This window comes from Mobula birostris, chromosome 17 (assembly GCF_030028105.1).
Source record: "Mobula birostris isolate sMobBir1 chromosome 17, sMobBir1.hap1, whole genome shotgun sequence".
NCBI lineage: Eukaryota > Metazoa > Chordata > Chondrichthyes > Myliobatiformes > Myliobatidae > Mobula > Mobula birostris.
The window spans coordinates 4,651,281-4,672,944 of record NC_092386.1 but is presented as its reverse complement, the minus strand read 5'-3'; positions in this window follow the sequence as shown (position 1 = coordinate 4,672,944).

The window sequence follows — 21,664 nt, the reverse complement described above, 5'->3', positions numbered from 1 at the left end:
GAATATAATACTTAAACACCGAAGAAGTGCAATGCATTTATCCCAACGTCTGAGGGCTGAGAGGGAATAACTTTCAGCAATGCATGGTTACTCAAAGGCAAGGGAGAGGTGACCTACTGCCAGTTTTAAAAATTTCACCAAGCAACTGTCACATCCCTCCAGCATTTCCTTCTAACCTTGCAGAACTGCTGCACTTATTAACCATTAAATGCTAGTCACTATTGTGCTTTGCGATGCGTAGATGAGGTAAGAGTAATTGAGTCTCCTCTTGCTTAAAGGTTCCATTAGCAAAGTAAATCTTCTTGTTATGTCTCTTGGAACATTGAAACTGGATTAGATTTGGATCTATAAAACTGTTTTTGTTAGAATTTTCAGCATCTATTTGACCTTCTGATGTTGTAAATTGTTCCTTGTCCATTTGTTTTTAATCGTTGAATTTATCGAGAGCAGGCACAGCCAGCATCTGAAGTATAACAGACCTGAAATGGAAATCCAAAGATCAAAGTTCAAATAAATTTATTACCAAATTTCATATGTCACCATACACAACCCTGAGATTCATTTTCTTGTGGGCATACTCAATAATTCCATAATGGAAGAAGATAGCACCAGCAAACAACACGATCAAAGGCAACATCCTTCAGACAGTTCATGAAATTACATCTTTTATGTCTTCTTTTTCTTTCAAATATGGTTCAGCTACTATTGGAGACTGTGACCGACAGCTTGATGGCATGTTTTCAGGTTGATTGAGTGAGCTGGTACTTTGCTGTCTCTGAGGGTGTCTGGTGAGGTTTTGAGCTAAGTGTGAGGCCTGTAGGACAAGAACCCTGGAGACAGGGTGCGGGCCCATGATTGACTTGATTTCTCGCCAGACTCGCCAATTAAGGCATCGAGGAAGATTGAAATCTGTGAGGATGAGAGCAGAAGGCAAGCAGGTGTTCAGTGCCGTCTGCTTGCGAATGACCGGTCTCTCTCTCATGCTCACTTGCTGCTCCCAGAGGAAGGTGCCTGTATTTGATCAGTTTCTCTCTCTCTCTTGCTTTTTCCTGCTGGAGGATGGTGCATAAGGTCTTTGGTCTTGCATAAGGTTTAATTGATGTGGTTTGTGGATTGCACTCTGTAGTTGATGATACGATGTGTTTCTGGTTTCCGGCTGCTCCTTTTTTGTTGTTATTTTGTAAGATTTTGATCGGTGAGCGCTGGTTCTGCGGCCTGCAGATAACAAATGGCACAGTGTTCAATTGAACTGAACTGAGCTGAGCTGAAACTGAATATTCCTGGACTATTTCATTAACTTGGTGGATTTGTGCTTTATGTTCTATGTTTTTCGCTTGTTTTTTATTTTGCCGGGTGGTGTGATTTGTTTTGTTTTTGTTCAGTGGGTGTTTGATCTTCTTTGAATGGGTTCCATGATTTTCTTTTTCTCGGGGCTGTCTGTGGGAAGATGAATCTCAGAGTTGTATACTGCGTACATATTTTGGTAAAAAATGCATTTTGACTTTGACCATAACAGAATCATTAAAAGACTGCACCAACATGAGCATTCAAATAATGTGTAAAATTCAACAAACTGTGTAAATACAATAAGAAGCTGGTGGTAGACCTGAGAAGAGCTAAGGTACCGGTGACCACTGTTTCCATCCAGGGGGTCAGTGTGGACATGGTGGAGGATTACAAATACCTGGGGATACGAATTGACACTAAACTGGACTGGTCAAAGAACACTGAAGCTGTCTACAAGAAGGGACCGAGCAGTCTCTATTTCCTGAGGAGACTGAGGTCCTTTAACATCTGCCGGACGATGCTGAGGATGTTCTACGAGTCTGTGGTGACCAGTGCTATCATGTTTGCTGTTGTGTGCTGGGGCAGCAGTCTGGGGGTAGCAGACACCAACAGAATCAACAAACTCATTCGTAAGGCAAGTGATGTTGTGGGGATGGAACTGGACTCTCTCACGGTGGTGTCTGAAAAGAGGATGCTGTCCAAGTTGCATGCCATCTTGGTCAATGTCTCCCATCCACTACATAATGTACTGGGTGGGCACAGGAGTAAATTCAGCCAGAGACTCATTCCACCGAGATGCAACACAGAGCGTCATAGGAAGTCATTCCTGCCTGTGGCCATCAAACTTTACAACTCCTCCCTTGGAGGGTCAGACACCCTGAGCCAATAGGCTGGTCCTGGACTTATTTCATAATTTACTGGCATAATTTACATACTACTATTTAACTACTTATGGTTCTATTACTATTTATTATTTATGGTGCAACTGTAACGAAAACCAATTTCCCCCGGGATCAATAAAGTATGACTATGAAAGAAATAATAATAAAGAAATAAACAATAAATATTGAGAACATGAGATGAAGAGTCTTGGGTCAGATTACTCAGAAGAAATGAGTCACTCTGGATCCTGATTCAGAAATGACTTTGAAGCTAAAGGTAATGCTGGCACTGGTTCACTTTAAACTCCCAACAAACTCAGATTCAGTCGTTACGGGACAAAGCCCTCCCCACCATTGAGCACATCTGCATGAAGCACTGTTGCCGGAAAGCAGCATCAATCATCAAGGACGCCCCTCCATCCAGTCCATGTTCTCTTCTCACTGCTGCCTTCAGGAAGAAGGTACAGGAGCCTCAGAACCCACACCACCATGTTCAGACACAGTTATTACCCCCCAACCATCCAGCTCATGAACCAGAGAAGATAACTTCACTTGTACCAACATTGAACTGTTTCACAGACTATGGACTCAGTTTCAAGGGTTATTCATCTCTTGATCTTGATATTTATTGCATTTTTACTATTACTATAATTATTTATTTTACTTGTTTGAATTTGCACAGTTCATTGTCTTTTGCACATTGGTTGTCTGTCCTTTTGGGTGCGATCTTTCATTGATTCCGTTGTGTTTCTTTGTAATTACTCTTAATGTCTGTAAGAACACGAATCTAAGGGTTGTATATGGTGACATACATGTACTTCAATGTTAAATTTACTGTGAACTTTCAACAATGCCAATAGGCTTTGTACTTCTGTGGCAGTTTGACCTAAGAATCATTTTTAAATTCTTTTCAGCCGAACGACTGTCAGCTATTTGTTGCAGTTAGTCCGGACATTCAGACGAAGAATGGGGAACACCAGAGATTCTCAAATTCCATTATAAAAATGACAGATGAAATAATTTTAGCTGCATATCCTCGTGTTGCTGCGTAGATAAGGATTTATGAAATTTTATTGCATGCTCAAAGAACTCTGAAACCGATAGTGAAGGTTTTAGGACAGTAAACCTCTAGGAAGGATTTAGGTGTATAAGATGATGCGAGGCACTGATCGTGTGGATAGTCAGAGGCTTTTCCCCAGGGCTGAAATGGCTATCACGAGAGGGCACAGGTGCTTGGAAGTAGGTACAGAGCAGATGTCAGGAGTAAGTTTTTTTTACGCAGAGAGTGGTGAATGCATGGAATGGGCTGCTGACAATGGTGGTGGAGATGGATACCATAAGACAAATGAGCAGAAATCAGCCATTCAGCCCATCGAATCTGCTCCGCCATTTTATCATGAGCTGATCAATTCTCCCATTTAATCCCACTCCCCCGCCTTCTCACCATAACCTTTGATGCCCTGGCTACTCAGATACCTATCAATCTCTGCCTTAAATACACCCAATGACTTGGCCTCCACTGCTGCCCGTGGCAACAAATTCCATAGATTCACCACCCTCTGACTAAAAAAATTTCTTTGCATTTCTGTTCTGAATGGGCGCCCTTCAATCCTTAAGTCATGCCCCCTCGTACTAGACTCCCCCACCATGGAAAACAACTTTGCCACACCCACTCTTTCCATGCCTTTCAACATTCGAAATGTTTCTATGAGGTCCCCCCTCATTCTTCTAAACTCCAAGGAATACAGTCCAAGAGCAGACAAACGTTCCTCATATGTTAACCCTCTCATTCCCGGAATCATTCTAGTGAATCTTCTCTGTACCTTCTCCGATGTCAGCACATCCTTTCTTAAATAAGGAGACCAAAACTGCCCACAGTACTCCAAGTGAGGTCTCACCAGCATCTTATAGAGCCTCAACATAACATCCCTGCTCCTATACTCTATTCCTCTAGAAATGAATGCCAACATTGCATTTGCCCTCTTCACTACTGACTCAACCTGGAGGTTAACCTTAAGGGAATCCTGTACGAGGACTCCCAAGTCCCGTTGCATCTCCGAACTTTGAATTCTTTCCCCTTTAAATAATAGTTTGCCCGTTTATTTTTTCGACCAAAGTGCATAACCATACACTTTCCAACATTGTACTTCATTTGCCACTTCTCTGCCCATTCTTCCAATCTATCCAAGTCTCTCTGCAGACTCTCCGTTTCCTCAGCACTACCGGCCCCTCCACCTATCTTTTTATAATCAGCAAACTTAGCCACAAAGCCACCTATTCCATAATCCAAATCGTTGATGTGCAATGTAAAAAGAAGGGACTTTTAAGGGACTCTTGGATAGGTACCTGGAGTTTAGAAAATAGAGGGCTATGGGTATCCCTAGGTAATTTCTAAAGTAAGTATATGTTTGGCACAGCATTGCGGGCTGAAGGTCTGTATTGTGCTGTAGGGTTTCTACGTTTCTAAACCGAAGAGCTAAGCATTAGTTATCCTAAAGTGGTTTGTTCTTAAGACTGTGAATTCTAATTACAAGTAAATGATGGTCTAAAATCGCATGAGAACATAAGAGATTCTGCAGATGCAGAAAATCCAGAGCAACACACACAAAACACTGGAGGAACTCAGCAGGTCAGGCAGCATCTATGGAAAGCAATAAAGAGCAGATATTTTGGCTAGAACCCTTCATCAAGAATGTAAAAGAAGGGGGAAGAAGTCAGAAGGAGCTTGGTTTCATGAGAGTCAAGGAATAGTGTGATTGGATAGGTTTTGCATGATGTGATGAAGTAGGAAAGCTGAGGATGTATTGTTGTCCAGGATTCCTTCATACTTCCTTTCTCTAATCCATATTGATGTAGAATGGGGTTCCCAACCCGGGGTCTACAGACCTCTTGGTTAATGGTATTGGTCCATGGCATCAAGAAGGTAGGGAACTCCTGATATAGAGTCAAGGAATCAAAGGGACAGCACAGAAATTGTCCAGCTAGTCCATGGAGTCATAGAGTATAACTTCTAACCATCTCCAGTGGCCGAAAGAAAAACCACTGGCTCTTTGTCCTACACACTTTATCATACTTTCTGCTGAGGGCTGTGAATCTCTGATGTACTAACTGAGAAAGCAGCAAAGAGAGATGCTGAGAAGGAAATTGAAGCAGTTTCCTCAGTTAGGGTGTGGGATGGCAGAATGAGGGAGAGCTTTTGAACACTGACAGTATGTTTGCATAGAGCAAGAACAGCAATGGAGCAGTAGGATGAAACATTTCTTTGAATCATTTTAGATATGATACACTGAGCAATTTACGGTGTGGAAGCAATGAACCGGGCCCACCAAGACAAAAAAACATTTGCACTCTAAAGTCTGAGCAAAAAGTGAGGGGCCCTCTGTGCATCAGAGGCTCAATCAGTTCACTACACTATCCGTTGGCCACATGCACACTTTGCACATTCTCACAATTGGTCCGATTCAGTTCAGAAAGGAAAGTTCTTCTTCTCAAGCCCATCACCCTGACTGGGCTATAGACTGCTGACTGCAGTTCGCCAGAGTTCTCTTTCCTGGGCCAGTCCTTCAAGTCATCCTTGGATGTAGCCCATCTTTGAAGATCCTTCCTCTCTCAAGGATGAGGTCATTGGAGCTTCCGTTGACGTTTCTCCAGCTGTGGGGTTTTACAGGATGGGGTTGCTAACCCCATGCCCAACCCTCCTCCTTTCACGGCCAGGCTTTGGACCGTCCATGTCGGAGTTAGGAACGAGTGTTGCTTATTCTAATAACACTGCTGTTTGTAAGGAGCCAAGACAATGGGACCAGTGAGAGAGGGACCATGTGGATGAATGTAAAGTTTTAAGGAATCTGAACTTCAAGATTTATCTTGATGCAACAATCAAGTATTTCTTCCATCATTTGGAAGAAATGTTTTTAAGGGGAACATGAGAGAAAACTTCTTCACTTGGAGGGTAGCGATAGCGTGGAAGAAGCTGCCAGCTCCAGTGTTGGATGTGATTTCAATTTCAACATTTAAGAGGAGTTTATACAGGTAGATGGATGGGAGGGTATGGGGGGGGGGGCGCTATGGTCCAGGTGCAGGTTGATGGGACTAGGCAGTTTAAATGGTTCTATATGGACTAGATGGGCTGAAGGGCCTCTTTCTGTGCTCCAGGTGTTCTTCTTGAAACAAAGCTCTAGCTTGTATCATGATCACCACTGGATTTGTTCCACAATGAATGAGGTTCACTGTTGTTGTTTTGCTGCTTGCTGTGTTCCGTGTTGTTCCACCGAGCATTGTGGGCATGCAGTGTTAGCGCCAGAATGTGCAGTGGCACATGCAGGCTGCCCCCAGAACATCCTCGCGTTGTGTTGGTTGTTGATGCAAATGACGCATTTCACTGTATGTTTCCACGTACACATGATAAATAAATCTGAATCTGGAGACTAGAAGTGAACAGCTCAATTGGAAAAGCAGGTAGCTGATCTGAAAATGTTGATGTGAAAATTATCAGACGCTCACCACTGATCAATATTGAATCATCATCATGTGACGGGAGACCCAGAGGAAGTGATAGGCAGGTGAGAAGAAGTACCTTACCCTCAGAAGTTCGTCCACTCTATGTGAGGCCTCATTGGCACAAGATGGATCCTCAGGGTGGAGAAGCAACACCTTATATTCCGTCACCCTGAACATCCACTTCCTCTCACGTGCATATTACTTCCCCCATCCACTTCAGATTCTTTGAGGACTGGTGTGTGTTCCCTCAACTTCCCCTTTCTGAATCACTCAGTAGAAAGTGAGAGTGAAGAGAATAAGTCCATAAATTCAGTTCATAAGATCAGTTCAGCAAGAAGAAGCAAATATGCAGAGGTGGAATATAAAATGGCATCCTGGGACAAAGGTTGGTCACCAGGTCCTAAGGGTGGAAGTCAGTAGGCAGGACCAGATGTTAGAGGTTAGAGGTCAGAGGGTTAGTGGGTCCAGGCAGTCAGAGGCTTGAAGGTGGCCTGTCGTGGCATTGGAGTGCCGAGGTCAATGGGTCTAGAGGGTGGGGATTCCTGACCTGATGGAGGTTGGGGTTTGTACAAAGGAGTTTGTTTTGAAATTGTTGTGTTTGTCTTGTATGTTGGCATGGTGCTGATCTGCTGAACACTATGCACATGCTTTGTTGGCACTTGAAGCACGGTGACACTTGCAGCCTGCCCCAGCACAATCCTCAGGCAGTGTTGCTTCTTAACTAAAGCAACACATTTCACAATGTGTTTCAGTGTATATGTAACTAATAAATCTGATCTTGAATCTTTAACAAACAAACTCATGGAATTTGAGTGACTTTGGAATTTGGTTCAAAAGACACAGGAAATAGGCAAAGAGTCACAGCGAACAAAGACAGAACTATTTGGAATGCTGCCCTTCACTGCAGAGTGATTGGAATAGAAATGGAACCTAGTCTTGCTGAAACTGTAATGTCATGGCCCCTGAGTGCCTGTGCACCTGTGTTTGTTAACTGTTGTCTTATCTGGAGTTGTTAAGCCTTAGGCTTTCTGTTTAATCTTGTCAAGTTTATTTTAACTGGCACGGGTTTTCCACACACTGATTTTTTTTAAAGTGGATTTCTGATTAGCCTTTATCACAGGGTTCCTTGTGTTTCTAGAATGATTTCATTGATAGTGTCGGTTCAGTCAGTTGTCAGCCCTGAACATAACAGGGTGATGAAATAGCATGTAGTGTGTAAAAATAAAATACCAGGAAATAACAACAAAGCAGATGATTTAGCAATGAGCGATAATTTCAATAATAAACTGCAAATAACAAGGCAGCGGGATACGGAGTGGGGGGCAGTGGTATAAGGATCACAAAAAAAGAGAAAACAGATGGTAAAGGCAACAAGGTAACTGAAGGCTAGGATCAACTGGTTGAGGCTGGCTGGTTTGATGAGTGAACTAGGGCTGTGGCTGAAAGTTGGGTTTAAATAGGCTGCAGGGGATGAGTTAGAAATGAATGACGGATGATTCCTATTAGCTGAATGGAGACTGGGAAGAGACTGCATGTGCAGGTCTGACATTGGATGTATCTGACTTCGAATCAGTGCAGTAAGGATTTGTATGTTAGTTTTCTTTGAACAGAGGGCTCTTCTCTGCAGAGAGATGGGCAAAAATTGGTCTCAACTCATTGGAATTGGGAAGATAGAGCTGAGTGCATTGTGACATACAAAAGAGTGCCTTGAGGAGGTTCATGAGAATGATTCTGAGAATGAAAGGATTAATGTTGGAGCAGACTTCAACAGTAGGCTGAATGACCTAATTCTGCTCCCATCTTTTGGTCTTATGGCCTAGGCTTCTGCGTGGGATCTTTATAGATAAATATCAAGAAGTTTTTCCTCTGTCTGGGAACTTGCCCTGGATTCTGGTTGAGGGGTTAGCTATTTAGTACCAATATAAGGAGGAAGTATCTTCAACGATGTGCAGCCCTCTGGTGACAGGGCAGGGAAAACAGGCTTGAGGCAAAGGATCAGCTTCAGGAACAACTTCTTCCCCTCCACCATCAAATTTCTGAATGGACAATGAACTATATATATGCTTGGGCCCATGGTCCTCTTTGGCTGTGGTTGGCAGCCTATCTAAGAGAAGGAAAACTCTGATCTCAAACCTCTGCTGCCTTGTGGCTATACCCACTCACAGGGAAGATTTTGGGAGTAAATCCTGAGGAAAAATTAGGAGTCGCAGTCCCTAAGGCAGTCTTCCACTGAGTTCAATGCTGACTAGCCACTCCTGTGACACTACTGGTGCCAAATTGTATCGGTCTCACCTGTTCCTTTGGATTCATCAGCTGCTTAGAGATGGGGATCTTGCTACATGGGCAACAGCTTGCTCTCCATATTGTACTTCCTTGGCTTGCTTATCTAGAACTTGATACTGATTATATTGTATTGACTGGTGTACTGGGCACAAGGGGGTTATGGAAAATTTATTCCCTTTCTTCTGATGTGAGCTTCCAAAATGTTGTCTGTTGATTTTCCTCTATGGTTGCTGCCTGACCTGCCGAGTTCCTCCAGTAGTTTGATTTCTTTCACTCTTACTTCTCGATGCTGCTGGCATATATATAATCCAGTAGCAACTGCTAAGTCAGCATTCCTTTTGAAAGGACTAGAATATAAAAGCAATGATGTACTACTGCTGTGCATCACGAACAAAATGGGTCATGGCCCAAAACGTCAACTGTTCACTCTTTTCCATAGATGCTGCCTGGCCTGCTGAATTCCTCTAGCATTTTTTGTGTGTTGTTTGGATTCCCAGCATCTGCAGATTTTTTTTTTTTTGTTTGTGAAGTACTTCTGAGGCTTTATAAGGCCTTGGTTAGACTATATTTAGAATATTGTGAGCCATTTTGGGCCTAACATCTCAGGAAAGATGTGTTGGCCCTGGAGAAAGTCCAGAGAAAATTCAAAACAATTAACCCCAAGAATGAAAGGCTTAATATATGAGGACATTTGATGTCTCTGGGCCCTGTACTTGGTGGAGTTCAAAAAGCTGACTGGAAATCCCATTTAAAGCTTCTGGTTAAGGGATTAGCTAGAACGATGTTCCCAGGAATTGAGGACCCGCGTATAGAGAGAAAGGTTCAATGGGTTTAGTCTCAGCCAAACTGAGGCTGTTCAGGCTTGGTGATTCCACAACAACATTTCCACAACAAGAGAAAAAGGAAGGGGAAATGAAACTGCTGAAAAGCCTGTGGACACAAAGAGGATGTTTCCATTTGTGTGGGAGTCTAGGATCCAAGGGTACTGTTTCAGATAAAAAGATGTTCATTTAAAGCTGAGATGAGGAATTTCCTCAGCCCGTGGGTGGTGAATCTGTGGAATTTGTTGCCACAGGGTTGTGGAGGCCAAGTTGCTGGGTGTATTTAAGGCAGAGTTTGATAGGTTTTTAACTATAAAGGCGGTTAAGGTTCTGGGGAGAAAGCAAGAGGATGCGGTCGAGGAAACCCATTGTAAATTGGGGGACCACTATGTCAACCACCTCTGCTCCATCAGTCAAAAGCAGAACATCTCAGTGGCCAAATTCGCATTCCCATTCTTGTACTGCTGTGTCAGCCTATGTGCCCTCCTCTTGTGCCATGATGAGGCCACTATCAGGGTGGAGGAGCAACACCATATATTCCATCTGGGTAGCCTCCAACCTGAAGAATGAATATCGATTTTAGATTAGATTATGAAGACACGTAGTCCCCTTTTATTGTCACTTAGTAATGCATGCATTAAAAAATGATACATTATTTCCTCCAGTGTGATATCACAAAACACAGGACAAACCAAGAGTGAAAAAAACTGACAAAACCACATAATTATACATATAGTTACAAACAGTGTAACAATACCATAACTTGATGAAGAAAGTCTGTGAGCACAGTAAAGTTCAAAGTTTCTCAAATGTCCCACATCTCACGCAGACGGGAGAAGGAAGAAAAACTCTCCCTGCCATGCCGACCACAATCCGACTCTGAGTCATCCGAAAACTTCGAGCTCTGATCAGCTGTCCAACACCAAGTACTGAGCGGCATCTCTGCCGAATGATTGGAACTCCTTCTCGGTCGCCAAAAGCAGGCAAGGCTCGGGATTTTGAGGCCTACCCTCCGAAAGATTCCTGACCACACAGTAACAACAGCAGCGGACAGGAGTTTCAGAAATTTCTCCAGATGTTCCTCTGTGCTTTCACGTCCATTCTCCATCAAATCAGAATTGTCCATGGCCCCTATTTAACAGATACAACATCATTTTTCACCGGAGAGCTGCGTATGTGCGGCGCGCTGCCATCTTCTCCTCCTGCCGATTATTTATTTATTTTTTTTTCTCCAACATATGGTAAAAAGTGTTTCCCTCACTCTTCCTCTTCTATTCCCCCTCTGGCCTCTTACTTCTTCTCACCTGCCTATCACTTCCACCTAGGTCCCATCCTCCTTCCCTATCTCTTATGGTCCACTGTCCTCTCCTATAAGATTCTTGCGTCTCCAGCCCTTTACTTTTCCTACCCTCCCATCAACTTCTAACTCATCCTCCTTCCCATCCACCTCATGTTTTACTCTGGCAACTTCCCCTCCGCTCCAGTCCTGAAGAAGACAGTTAGTCCGAAATGTCGGCAGTAAATTTATTTCAATAGATGTGCCTGACCTACTGAGTTTCTCCAGCATTTTGTGTGTGTTGTCTTAAAAATGCCGTGATTGAATGGCGGAGCAGACTCAAAGGGGTGAATAGCCTAATTCTGCTCTTATGGACATTATGAATAAAAAAAAATCTATTTTATTGGCAAAGATTTTCCAGCTTTATGGGAACATTTTATTTGCTACCCTTCTACCCTGAGCAAATTTATCGTCACAGTAATCTGAAATTCCTGTCTTGAATCCATTTGTCTGGGGTCAGCTCCTCTCCAAATTTCTTCAACAATCCTTAAGGTTCCCTATCATTTCTCTTCTATCCCTCCATCAATGCCTTCCTTCTGCCCTCACCACCATTCTGTTATCCAACATTGTAATGACAGTATTTTTGCCAGACCGAGGCTTCCAGACCCTGGTTTACTGAAGTATGATTTGTGAGGGAAAGGTAATACAGAGATCCTCAAGTTAAGTGGATTCCAGTTAATTGGGACACATGGGGCATATTTAATCTGCCGCTCCAATGGCTCCAGTTTCATGCAAAGTTTTAAAAGTATAAAAAAGAAAAACTACCATTTAACTGAGTAACAAGTTATGAATTTAAATAAAGTACATATATTAGAACACTACCGATACTACTACAGTACTGTAAAACTGTGCATGAGGTCTTAATACTTATTGATGGAGGAATTCATTTGTGTCACATTGTGTGCTGACTACTCATACAATGCTGTTAGTGATTGCATCCTGTAAACCTTCATTATCATTATAACATTTAAGATTATTGCTGATGCCTTCAAATTCTTCATAGTTTCTAACTTGTTGAAGTAGCAAAATGACTTTGAGCTGCTTCTTTTATCTCCAAGCCTGAATGCTTGAAACCACGGTGCGCAAATAATTCTGAATTGACTTACTGCTTATTTCTCACCAACTATCTGTGACAAAAATTACTGCTTTATATACACAAGCACATGCTCATGACACTATTTTAAAAACTTTAAGCACAGTGTTGTGTCTAATGGCTATGCAAGTGCGCACGACTGGCGCTAGTTAGAAACTGTTTGGCAACAGTCTCTAGTCCAATTAAGTGGCATAGTGTCCCAAATAAATGAAGCTAATCCGGGCTATTTTCTTAATTAGTTTTTGTTCTTTAAGAATTGTTCCAAGTTAGAGGCTGCCCCAATTAACCAAAATCAAGCAAAATCAATTGTACCAGATTTTGACATCCAACCAATTAGTCAACAACATTAAATAAATCTGATAAAAAGCTGAATAGCATTTTGACTTAACAAATGCATCAGACTTGTAATGCTGTTAATTGTCCAACGGTTTATGTTGAGATTTATTGTTAGGCCTGCACATGCAAGCTCTTCCCAGTCTCCACTCTGACAAAATGTTCCCTTGGACCATGTGAGAGGCTGGTGCAGAAATTGCAGGGACCCTTGCCATAAGTGAGGTGCTGGAGGATTGGAGGATAGCTAACGTTGTTCTGTTGTTTAAGAAAGGCTCTTAAGAATAAACCAGGAAATTATAGGCTGGCGAGCCTGAGATCAGTGGTGGGAAAGCTATTGGAAGGTATTCTAAAGGACTGGATATATACGTATTTGGATAGACAGGGATTGATTAGGCATTGTGAACATGCCTTTGTGCATGGTATGTCATGTCTGACCAATCAAAAAAGAGATTTTTTTTTAAGAAAACTAGGAGAAGAGGATGTGCCCTCTTATTGTTACTGTCAGGAAGGAGGTACAGAAACCTGAAGGCACACATTCAGTGATTCAAGAACAGCTTCTTCTCATCTGCCATATGATTCCTAAATAGACATTGAACCCATAAACACAACCTCACTTCTTCATATATTCTTCCTGTTCTGCATATTTTAATCAATTTTTTTCTTTCTATATTTTCATATATTGCATTGTATTGCTGCTGCTAAGTTGGCAAATCTCATGACTCATGCCGGTGATAATAAACCTGTTTCTAAAATTGATGAAGGCAAGGCAGTGGATGTAATCTATATGGACTTTAAAAAGCCTTTAACAAGGTCCCACATGGGAGGCCGATCAAGAATGTTTGGTTGCTCGGCATTCAGGATGAGGTAGTAAATTGGATTAGACATTGGCTTTGTGGGAAAAGCCAGAGAGTGGTAGTAGCTGGTTGCCTCTCTGACTGGAGGCCTGTGACCAACGGTGTGTTGCAGGTATTGCTGTTGGTCATCTATATCAATGATCTAGATGATAACGTGATTTACTGGATCAGCAAATTTGCAGATGACACCAAGATTGGCGGTGTGGTGGACAGTGAAAAATGCTATCAGAGGGATCCGTATCAGCTGGAAAAATGGGCTGAAAAATAGCAGATGGAATTTAATGCAGACAATTGTGAGGTGTTACACTTCAGTAGGACCAACCAGGGTAGGCCTTACACAATGAACGGTAGGGCACTGAGTAGTGCTGTAGAACAAAGGGATCTGGGAATATAGGTCCATAATTCATTGAAAGTGGCGTCATAGGTAGATAGGGTTGTAAAGAAAGCTTTTGGCAAATTGGCCTTCATAATCAATGTATTTGAGTACAGGGGAAGGGATGTTATGTTGAAGTTGTATCAGACATTGGTGAGGCCTAATTTGGAGTACTGTGTGCAGTTTTGGTCACCTCTCTACAGTAAAGATGTAAACAAGGTTGAAAGAGTACAGGGAAATTTTACAAGGATGTTGCCAGGTCTGGACAACCTGAGTTATAAGGAAAGATTGAATAGGTTTGGACTGTATTCTTTAGAACATAGAATATTGAGAGGAGATTTGATAGATGTATGCAAAATTATGAGGGGTATAGACAGGGTAAATGCAAGCAGGCTTTTTCCACTGAGGTTGCGTAGGATTAAAAGCAGACGTCATGGTTTAAGGGTGAAAGGCGAGAAAGTTAAGGGGAACATGAAGGAAACTTCCTCCCTCAGAGGTTTGTGAGAGTGCAGAGTGAGTTGCCAGTGCAAGTGGTGCATGCGAGCTCAATGTCAACATTTAAGAGAAGTTTGGATAGGTACATGGATAGCAGGGATATGGAGAGCTATGGACCCTGTGCAGGTTGATGGGAGTAGGCTGTTTAAATGGGTTTGGCATGGACTAGATGGGCCTGTTTCTGTACTGTATTTCTCTCTGTCTCTAAAACTAGCAGATGGAAGTTAATGCAGACAATTGCAAGGTGTTACACTTTGGTAGGATCAACCAGGATGGATCCTATAGAGTGAATGATAGGGCACTGGGGAATACAGTGGAACAAAGGGAGATGGACAGATTGATCCATAATTCCTTGGAAGTGGTGACACAGGTAGATACGTCATAAAGAAAGCTTTTGGCACATTGACCTTCATAAGTCAATGTATTGAGTACAGGAGTTGATGTTATGTTGAAGTTGTATAAGATGTTGGTGAGGCCTAATTTGGATATTATAAGACTATAAGATATAGGAGCAGGAGTAGGTCATTCGGCCCATCAAGTCTGCTCCACCTTTCAATCAGGCTGATTCAATTCTTCCAGTCATCCCCACTCCCCTGCTTTCACCTCATACCCTTTGATGCCCTGGCTAATCAAGAACCTATCTATCTCTGCCTTAAATACACCCAATGACTGGCCTCCACAGCCACTTGTGGCAACAAATTCCACAGATTTACCACCCTCTGACTAAAGTAATTTCTCTGCATCTCAGTTCTAAAAGGACGTCCTTTAATCCTGAAGTCATGTCCTCTTGTCCTAGAATTCCTTACCATGGAAAATATTTGCCATATCTAATCTGTTTAGGCCTTTTAACATTCGGACGTTTTTATGAGATCCCCCCTCATTCTCCCGAACTTCAGGGAATACAGCCCAAGAGCTGCCAGACGTTCCTCATAAAGTAACCCTTTCATTCCTGGAATCATTCTCGTGAACCTTCTCTGAATTAGATTATGAGAACACTCAGTCCTTGTTTATTGTCATTTAGAAATGCATGCATGCATTAAGAAACGATACAATGTTCCTCCAGAGTGATATCACAGAAAAACAGGACAAGCCAAGGACTAACACCGACAGAACCGCATAATTATAACATATAGTTACAGCAGTGTAAAGCAATACCATAATTTGATAAAGAACAGAACATGGGCATGGTTAAAAAAAGGTCTCAAAGTCCCGAGTCGATCGACTCCCAAGTCCCCGATAGCAGGCGGCAAAGGGAGAAACTCCCTGCCAGAAACCTCCAGACACCGACAACTGCCAATGCATTGGAAGCAGCTGACCACAGCGACACTGAGTCTGTCCATCCGAAAATTTTAAGCCTCCGACCAGCCCCTCCGATACAGCCTCCCGAGCGCCATCCTCTGCCAAGCGCCTTTGACCTCGTCCTGGCCTCCGAAACAAGCAAAGCCGAGGCTTCGGGGCCTTCTCCTCTGGAGATTCCAGACCACACAGTAACAGCGCAGCAAAGCGGGCATTTCAGAAGTTTCTCCAGATGTTCCTCCGTACTCTCACATCTGTCTCCATCAAATCAGAATTGTGCACGGTCCCCTACTTGACAAATTACAGACATCACCACTGAAGTGGACGCGCGCAGTGCGGCACGCGGCCATCTCCTCTCCAATGTCAGTATATCCTTTCTAAAATAAGGAGCCCAAAACTGCACTCAATGCTCCAAGTGTGATCTCACAAGTGCCTTACAGAGCCTCAACGTCACATCCCTGCTCTCATATTCTATACCTCCAGAAATGAATGCCAACGTTGCATTCACCTTCTTCACAACCGACTCAACCTGGAGGTTAACCTTTAGGGTATCCTGTACGAGGACTCCCAAGTCCCGTTGCATCTCTGCATTTTGAATTCTCTCCCCATCTAAATAATAGTCTGTCCATTTATTTCTTCCACCAAAGTGCATGACCATACACTTTCCAACATTGTATTTCATTTGCTGCTTCTTTGCTCATTCCCCTAAACTATCTAAGTCTCTCTGCAGGCTTGCTGTCCTCAACACTACCCACTCCTCCACGTGTCTTGTATCATTGGCAAACTTAGCCACAAATCCATTAATACCATAGTCCAAATCATTGACATACATCGTAAAAAGCAGCGACCCTGTGGAACTCCATTGGTAATCGGCAGACAGCCAAAATGGGATCCTTTTATTCCCACTCTGTTTTTTGCTGACCAACCAATGCTCCACCCATGCTAGTAACTTCCCTGTAATTCCATGAGCTCTTATCTTGCTAAGTAGCCTCATGTGCAGCACCTTGTCAAAGGCCTTCTGAAAATCCAAGTACACCATGTCTACTGCATCTACTTTTTCTACCCTGCTTGTAATTTCCTCAAAGAATTGCAGTAGGTTTGTCAGGTAGGATTTTCCTTTTAGGAAACCATGCTGGCTTTGGCCTTTCCTGTCCTGTGCCTCCAGGTACTCCGTAATCTCATCCCTAACAATCAATTCCAACAAATTCCGGAGTAAAATTTGCAATTTTCCCATCGTCCGGTACAATGCCATAATCTATCGATTCTTGAAAGATCATCGTTACTGCCTCTGCAATCTCTCCAGCTACTTCCTTCAGAACCCAATGGTGCATTCCATCAGGTCTAGGAGACTTATCCACCCTCAGACCATTAATCTTCCTGAACATGTTCTCAGTTGTAATTTTCACTGCACAAACTTCATTTCCCTGACACTCTTGAATTTCCAGTATACTGCAGACGTCTTCCACTGTGAAGGCTGATGCAAAATATGCATTCAGTTCCTCTCGCAAACACGAGGAGTTCTGCAGATGCTGGAAATTCAAGCAACACACATCAAAGTTGCTGGTGAACGCAACAGGCCAGGCAGCATCTCTAGGAAGAGGTACAGTCGATGTTTCAGGCCTAGACCCTTCGTCAGGATTAACTGAAGAAAGAGCTAGTAAGAGATTTAAAAGGGGGAGGGGGAGATCCAAAATGATAGGAGAAAACAGGAGGGAGAGGGATGGAGCCAAGAGCTGGACAGGTGATTGGCAAAAGGGGTATGAGAGGATCATGGGACAGGAGGCCTAGGGAGAAGGAAAAGGGGGAGGGGGGGAAAAGCCCAGAGGATGGGCAAATAGCAGTTCCTCTGCTATTTCTGCATCTCTCATTACAATATCTGCAGCATTATTTTGTATTGGTCCTATATCTACCTTCGACTCTCTTTTACCCTTTATATACTTTAAAAAGCTTTTAGTATCTTCTTTGATATTAGTCACCAGCTTCCTCTCATAATTCATCCTTTCCTTCCGAATGACTTTCTTAGTTCCCTTCTGCAAGTTTTTAAAAGCTTCCCGATCCTCTATCTTCCCACTAGCTCTGGCTTCCTTGTATGCCCTCTCTTTTGCTTTACCTTGGCCTAGATTTCACTTGTCCTCTACGGTAATGTCCTTCTTCCATTCGAAAATTTCTTATTTGGAATATATCTGTCTTGCACTTCTCTCATTTTCACAGAAACTCCAGCCATTTCTGTTCTGCTGTCCTTCCTGCTGGTGTCCCTTTCCAGTCAACCTTGGTCAGTTCCCCTCTCATGCATTGTAATTTCCTTTATTCAACTGAGGTACTGACACATTGGAATTTAGTTTCTCCTTCTCAAGTTTCAAAGTGAACTTGATCATATTGTGATCACTGCACTCTAAGGGTTCCTTAACCTTAAACTCTCCTATCACCTCCGGATCATTGCACAACACCCAATCCAGCACAGCTGATCCCCTAGTGGGCTCAACAACAAGCTGTTCAAAAAAGCCATCCCTTAGACGTTCTACAAATTGTCTCTCTTGAGGTCAGTACTGGCCTGGTTTTCCCAATCCACTTTCATATTAACATCCCCAATGATTATCATGACATTGCCCTTCTGACACACCTTTTCTATCTCCTGCTGTAACTTGTAATCCACATCCTGGCTGCAGTTTGGAGGATTGTAGTACCCTTGCCCTTCTCCATGGATTGTCACCTTGTCGTGATGGAGAAGTCTGTGTCGTCCTGTGATCCCAAGAGCAATGCTGTCTGGAGCTATGTTCCTGGTAGGGTCACCCATGGTGGTAAGGTCGAGGGTGAGGTCCCTGACAAAGAACAATCCAACCAAGACCTCAACGATGGAACAGGCGGATGAAGTTACTTTGAACTCAACGGCTGTGAAGGCGGATGAAGGCTGCAACAAATCCATCAGCTCCAATCGTCGTGGTTTCCATGACTTTGGAATCAGTTGGTTGATTTGTGAAGTATCGTGTGCTTCTTGGAGTGCAACATCAAGTAAACATTAAACAAATACACGCACAGGCGTCTTCGCTCTGTGGGCCACTTCTTCAAGTTTTTCGGCGATCGGGGAGGGCGACGGAAGCAGGCAATGTGATGGCTGGAAGCTCCTAGTCAAGAACCGGCACGAAAGCAGTGAATACTTGATTCAGTCGCTCAACTTTTGGACAGAAGCAGGAAAGTTGTTCGGTAGCAGTATTCACGTCTGAGCAGCCCTATTTAGGATCCACTCTGCTCACCTTGAACTGGGAAGGGACTAGAAAAGGTGCCCTAAAAATAGTCTGCTTCACCCCATCCTGTCTGGAAAGCCGCGTCCAGAGGGATCACCATCATGTGGTCGAAAAATATCGAGAAGTGAAACTATGAAATTTGGAACCTGGAATATACAAACTCTGATGGATAACCCAAACTCAGACCGACCAGAGAGGAGAACTGCCTTTGCCAAAAATTCAACTTTGACATTGTTGCTCTGAGTGAGACCCACAGAGCTGGAGAAGGGCAACTAAAGGAAGAACAAGGTCAATACACCTTTTTCTGGAAAGGACTTGATCCTGAACAACCGAGGATCCATGGAATAGGTTTTGCCATCCGAAACAGTCTACTTCAGAAGCTGACAGAGCAACCACTGGGAATCAATGAATTCAGCTTGTCAAGAACCAACATGCCACCATCATCAGTGCCTATGCTGAAGATGAAGTAAAGATGACTTCTACACCCAACTGGACCACGTCCTTTCCTCTGTTCCCAACAATGACAAGATCATTCTCTTGGGAGACTTCAATGCCAGAGTCGGGAAATATCATAGGCTCTGGACTGGAATAATAAGCAAGGAAGGAGTTGGCAAGGTCAACACCAATGGAACATTCCTCCTCACCAAATGTGCTGAACACAACCTGGTAATTACAAACACCCTATTTTGCCAGAAAAATAGGCACAAAGTCTCCTGGCAGCATCCACACTCCAAACACTGGCACCTCATTGACTACATCATCATATGATTTCGGGACCAACAAGGCGTACTGATAATAAGAGATGTTACTGGTGCTGACGAGTGCTGGACAGACCATCGACTCATCTCGTCCACCATGAGAATGAAGATTCGGCCCAAAGAGAATCACCAAAATCAGAACACTATTACGAAATTCAATGTTGACATCCTTCAAGACATCAACCATGTACAGAAGTTCCAACAAAATCTTCAAGAACAACTGCCTCAACAAATCCCACTATCTGTAGAAGAACACTGGAATCAATTGAGGAATGCTACCATCACCTCCTGCAAAGAAACAATTGGGTTCAGGACGAAAAAACATCAGGATTGGTTCGATGATAATGACAAACTACTCCAACAACTCATCGACAAAAAGAGAAAAGCTTTCATCACCTTACGAAATTGTCCAACGATCAGCTACCAAGAGGAAACACTATCAGGAATGCAAGGCTGCAGTCCAGAAGAGCACCTGAAACCTGAAAAACCAATGGTGGAGGAAGAAAGCTCAGGAAATTCAACAATTAGCAGAAGCAAACAACACTCAAGGCTTTTTCAACGCAACGAAAGCTATTTTTGGCCCATCCACTCACGGTCAAGCCCCTCTCAAAAGCAAAGATTGTTAAACCATCCCAAAGAGCAATGCTGACATCAATTCTAGATGGAGGGAGAACTTTGAAGGTCCTCTAAATCAAACTGTTTCATTTGACAGGAGTGTGATTAACAACATTCCAAAATAGCCTGTTGACAACTCCCTAAGCAAAATACCAACACTTGAAGTCAAGGAAGCCCTCAAAACCTTGAAAAACAACAAGGCCACTGGACTCAATGGAATACTAGCAGAGGTCTACAAAATTGGAGGTAACCCGCTTCATTACCAACTGCACCAACTTCTCATCAAGATCTGGATAAATGAAGATGTACCAGCAGAATTTAGAGGCTCAGCAATCGTTACCATCTACAAAAAGAAAGGCAATGGATCGGAATGCAGAAACTATCGTAGAATTTCCCTGTTAGCAACAGCAGGAAAGATCCTCACCCACATCATGAACAACCGGCTCAGGCCTTTAGCCGAGAAGATCCTTCCGGAGACACAAGCCGGTTTTAGACCATCAGGTGGAGCAATGGACATGATCTTCACAATGTGATAACTACAAGAAAAATGTCATGAACAACTTCAATCTTTGTATATGGCATTCATCGACCTCACCAAAGCCTTTGACTTGGTATCAAGGGAACTCCTATGGGATGTCCTATCCACCTATGGATGCCCTGAAAAGTACATTTGAATCCTGAGATTCCTCCTCAATGGCATGCTTGCCACAGTCATGGTCAGCAACAGTAACTGTGAGCCTTTTCAAGTTAGATCAGGAGTAAAACAGGGATGAGTGATTGCCCCAACTTTAATCACTATCTTCATTGCGACAATCATCCACATTATCAAGGACAACCTACTCCCAGGAATCGAAATTATCTACAGAACAGATGGCAGACTTTTCAATCTTGCCTGTCTCAAGTCCAAAAACAAGACGTCCACGAGTTCCCTCATCGAGTTCCAATACGCAGATGATAACAATGTTGCAACTCTCTCAGAAAACCACCTACAACAGATTCTGACTGCCTTCAACCGTGCATACACGAAACTTGGACTTACCATCAATTCCAAGAAGACTCAGATCATCTACCAACCGTCACCAACTGAGACAAATCGGATAGAACCATCAATTCAACTTGGTGAAACAACCCTGGACAACGTGGACCACTTTCCATATCTTGGAAATCACCTCTCCTCCAATGTCGACCTTAATGACAAGATCCAACATCATCTTAAATGCGCTGGAACAGCTTTTGGATGTCTCCGAACAAGAGTCTTTCATGACTGTGACATCCAAACAAACACCAAAATGTTAGTGTACAAAGCAGTGGTGATCCCAGTGCTCCTGTTTGCATCAGAAACCTGGACAACATACCGACGACATCTGAAGGCACTTGAAAAATTCCATCAACGCTGTCCTCAAAACATCTTAAATGTCAGCTGGGAAGATAGAAGAACCAACGTCAGTGTGCTAAATGAAGCAAAAACAACAAGCATTGAAACCTACATTATCAAGAACC